This window comes from Triticum dicoccoides, chromosome 4B, assembly GCF_002162155.2.
Source record: "Triticum dicoccoides isolate Atlit2015 ecotype Zavitan chromosome 4B, WEW_v2.0, whole genome shotgun sequence".
Taxonomy (NCBI): domain Eukaryota; kingdom Viridiplantae; phylum Streptophyta; class Magnoliopsida; order Poales; family Poaceae; genus Triticum; species Triticum dicoccoides.
The window spans coordinates 667,853,598-667,858,740 of record NC_041387.1 but is presented as its reverse complement, the minus strand read 5'-3'; positions in this window follow the sequence as shown (position 1 = coordinate 667,858,740).

Below are 5,143 nucleotides of genomic sequence, written 5' to 3'. Positions count from 1 at the left end.
TCTTCCCCCCCTTCTCCTATTCCAACTAGGAAAGAAGGGAGTCCTACTCCCGGTGGGAGTAGGACTCCCCCCTTGGCGCGCCCTCCTTGGCCGGCCGCCTCCTTCCCCCTGGCTCCTTTATATACGGGGGCGGGGGGGGCACCCTAGACACACAAGTTGATCTACGGATCGTTCCTTAGCCGTGTGCGGTGCCCCCCTCCACCATATTCCACCTCGGTCATATCGTCGCAGAGTTCAGGTGAAGCCCTGCGCCGGTAGAACATCATCATCGTCACCACACCGTCGTGCTGACGGAACTCATCCCCGGACCTTTGCTGGATCGGAGCCCGGGGATCGTCATCGAGCTGAACTTGTGCTGAACTCGGAGGTGCCGTACGTTCGGTACTTGGATCGGTCGGATCGTGAAGACGTACGACTACATCAACCACGTTGTGCTAACGCTTCCGCTTACGGTCTACGAGGGTACGTGGACAACACTCTCCCCTCTCGTTGCTATATCATCACCATGATCTTGCGTGTGCGTAGGAAATTTTTTGAAATTACTGCGTTCCCCAATAGTGGTATCAGAGCCAGGTTTTATGCGTTGATGTTATATGCACGAGTAGAACACTAGTGAGTTGTGGGCGATATAAGTCATACTGCTTACCAGCATGTCATACTTTGGTTCGGCGGCATTGTGAGATGAAGCGGCCCAGACCGACATTACGCGTACGCTTACGCGAGACTGGTTTCACCGCTATGAGCACTCGTTGCTTAAAGGTGACCGGCGGGTGTCTGTCTCTCTCACTTTAGTTGAACCGAGTGTGGCTACGCCCGGTCCTTGCGAAGGTTAAAACAGCACCAACTTGACAAACTATCGTTGTGGTTTTGATGTGTAGGTAAGAACGGTTCTTGCTAAACCCGTAGCAGCCACGTAAAATTTGCAACAACAAAGTAGAGGACGTCTAACTTGTTTTTGCAGGGCATGTTGTGATGTGATATGGTCAAGACGTGATGCTATATTTTATTGTATGAGATGATCATGTTTTGTAACCGAAGTTATCGGCAACTGGCAGGAGCCATATGGTTGTCGCTTTATTGTATGAAATGCAAACGCCCTGTAATTGCTTTACTTTATCACTAAGCGGTAGCGATAGTCGTAGAAGCAATAGATGGCATAACGACAACGATGCTACGATGGAGATCAAGGTGTCGCGCCGGTGACGATGGTGATCATGACGGTGCTTCGAAGATGGAGATCACAAGCACAAGATGATGATGGCCATATCATATCACTTATATTGATTGCATGTGATGTTTATCCTTTATGCATCTTATCTTGCTTTGATTGACGGTAGCATTTTAAGATGATCTCTCACTTAATAATCAAGAAGTGTTCTCCCTGAGTATGCACCATTGCGAAAGTTCTTCATGCTGAGACACCATGTGATGATCGGGTGTGATAGGCTCTACGTTCAAATATAACGGGTGCAAAACAGTTGCACACGCGGAATACTCAGGTCATACTTGACGAGCCTAGCATATACATATATGGCCTCGGAACACGGAGACCGAAAGGTCGAACATAAATCATATAGTAGATATGATCAACATAGTGATGTTCACCATTGAAACTACTCCATCTCACGTGATGATCGGACATGGTTTAATTGATTTGGATCACGTGATCACTTAGATGACTAGAGAGATGTCTGTCTAAGTGGGAGTTCTTAAGTAATATGATTAATTGAACTTAAATTTATCATGAACTTAGTACCTGATAGTATTTTACTTGTCTATGTTTGTTTGTAGATAGATGGCTCGTGTTGTTGTTCCGTTGAATTTTAATGCGTTCCTTGAGAAAGCAAAGTTGAAAGATGATGGTAGCAATTACACGGACTGGGTCCGTAACCTGAGGATTATCCTCATTGCTGCACAGAAAAGTTACGTCCTGGAAGCACCGCTGGGTGCCAGGCCTGCTGCTGATGCAACTGACGACGTTAAGAACGTCTGGCAGAGCAAAGCTGATGACTACTCTATAGTTCAGTGTGCCATGCTTTACGGCTTAGAACCGGGTCTTCAACGACGTTTTGAACGTCATGGAGCATATGAGATGTTCCAGGAGTTGAAGTTAATATTTCAAGCAAATGCCCAGATTGAGAGATATGAAGTCTCCAATAAGTTCTATAGCTGCAAGATGGAGGAGAATAGTTCTGTCAGTGAACACATACTCAAAATGTCTGGGTATAATAATCACTTGATTCAACTGGGAGTTAATCTTCCTGATGATAGTGTCATTGACAGAATTCTCCAATCACTACCACCAAGCTACAAGAGCTTCGTGATGAACTATAATATGCAAGGGATGAACAAAACTATTCCCGAGCTCTTCGCAATGCTATAAGCTGCGGAGGTAGAAATCAAAAAGGAGCATCAAGTGTTGATGGTTAACAAGACCACCAGTTTCAAGAAAAAGGGCAAAGGGAAGAAGAAGGGGAACTTCAAAAAGAACGGCAAGCAAGTTGCTGCTCAAGAGAAGAAACCCAAGTCTGGACCTAAGCCTGAAACTAAGTGCTTCTAGTGCAAGCAGACTGGACACTGGAAGCGGAATTGCCCCAAGTATTTGGTGGATAAGAAGGATGGCAAAGTGAACAAAGGTATATGTGATATACATGTTATTGATGTGTACCTTACTAATGCTCGTAGTAGCACCTGGGTATTTGATACTGGTTCTATTGCTAATATTTGCAACTCGAAACAGGGACTACGAATTAAACGAAGATTAGCTAAGGACGAGGTGACGATGCGCGTGGGAAATGGTTCCAAAGTCGATGTGATCGCAGTCGGCACGCTACCTCTACATCTACCATCGGGATTAGTTTCAGACCTAAGTAATTGTTATTTGGTGCCAGCGTTGAGCATGAACATTATATCTGGATCTTGTTTGATGCGAGACGGTTATTCATTTAAATCAGAGAATAATGGTTGTTCTATTTATATGAGTAATATCTTTTATGGTCATGCACCCTTGAAGAGTGGTCTATTTTTCTTAAATCTCGATAGTAGTGATACACATATTCATAGTGTTGAAACCAAAAGATGCAGAGTTGATAACGATAGTGCAACTTATTTGTGGCACTGCCGTTTAGGTCATATCGGTGTAAAGCGCATGAAGAAACTCCATACTGATGGGCTTTTGGAATCACTTGATTATGAATCACTTGGTACTTGCGAACCGTGCCTCATGGGCAAGATGACTAAAACGCCGTTCTCCGGAACTATGGAGCGAGCAACTGATTTGTTGGAGATCATACATACTGATGTTTGTGGTCCAATGAATGTTGAGGCTCGCGGCGGGTATCGTTATTTTCTCACCTTCACAGATGATTTGAGCAGATATGGGTATATCTACTTAATGAAACACAAGTCTGAAACATTTGAAAAGTTCAAAGAATTTCAGAGTGAAGTGGAAAATCATCGTAACAAGAAAATAAAGTTTCTACAATCTGATCGTGGAGGAGAATATTTGAGTTACGAGTTTGGTCTACACTTGAAACAATACGGAATAGTTTCGCAACTCACGCCACCCGGAACACCACAATGAAATGGTATGTCCGAACGTCGTAATCGTACTTTACTAGATATGGTGCGATCTATGATGTCTCTTACAGATTTAACGCTATCGTTTTGGGGTTATGCTTTAGAGACGGCCGCATTCACGTTAAATAGGGCACCATCAAAATCCGTTGAGACGACACCTTATGAACTGTGGTTTGGCAAGAAACCAAAGTTGTCGTTTCTTAAAGTTTGGGGCTGCGATGCTTATGTAAAGAAACTTCAACCAGATAAGCTCGGACCCAAATCGGAGAAATGTGTCTTCATAGGATACCCAAAGGAGACTATTGGGTACACCTTCTATCACAGATCTGAGGGCAAACTTTTCGTTGCTAAATTCGGATCCTTTCTAGAGAAGGAGTTTCTCTCGAAAGAAGTGAGTGGGAGGAAAGTAGAACTTGATGAGATAACTGTATCTACTCCCTTGTTGGAAAGTAGTTCATCACAAGAACCAGTTCCTGTGACAACTACACCAACTAGTGAGGAAGCTAATGATATTGATCATGAAACTTCAGATCAAGTTTCTACTGAACCTCGCAGGTCTACCAGAATAAGATCCACACCAGAGTGGTACGGTAATCCTATTCTGGAAGTCATGTTACTTGACCACGATGAACCTACGAACTATGAGGAAGCGATGATGAGCCCAGATTCCGCAAAATGGCTAGAGGCCATGAAATCTGAGATGGGATCCATGTACGAAAACAAAGTATGGACTTTGGTTGACTTGCCCGATGATCGGCAAGCCATTGAGAATAAATGGATTTTTAAGAAAAAGACTGACGCTGATGGTAATATAACTGTCTATAAAGCTCGACTTGTTGCGAAAGGTTTTCGACAAGTTCAAGGGGTTGACTACGATGAGACTTTCTCACCCGTAGCGATGCTTAAGTCTGTCCGAATCATGTTAGCTATTGCTGCATTTCACGATTATGAAATTTGGAAAATGGATGTCAAAACTGCATTCTTGAATGGATTTCTGGAAGAAGAGTCGTATATAATGCAACCAGAAGGTTTTGTTGATCCAAAAGGCGCTAACAAAGTGTGCAAACTCCAGCGATCTATTTATGGGCTGGTGCAAGCATCTCGGAGTTGGAATAAATGTTTTGATAGTGTGATCAAAGCATATGGTTTTATACAGACTTTTGAAGAAGTCTGTATTTACAAGAAAGTGAGTGGGAGCTCTGTAGCATTTCTGATTTTATATGTAGATGACATATTATTAATTGGAAATGATATAGAATTTCTGGATAGCATAAAGGGATACTTGAATAAAAGTTTTTCAATGAAAGACCTCGGTGAAGCTGCTTACATATTAGGCATCAAGATCTATAGAGATAGATCAAGACGCTTAATAGGACTTTCACAAAGCACATACCTTGACAAAATTTTGAAAAGGTTCAAAATGGATCAGGCAAAGAAAGGTTTCTTGCCTGTGCTACAAGGTGTGAAGTTGAGTCAAACTCAATGCCCGACCACAGCAGAAGATAGAGAGAAAATGAAAGATGTTCCCTATGCTTCAGCCATAGGCTCTATCATGTATGCAATG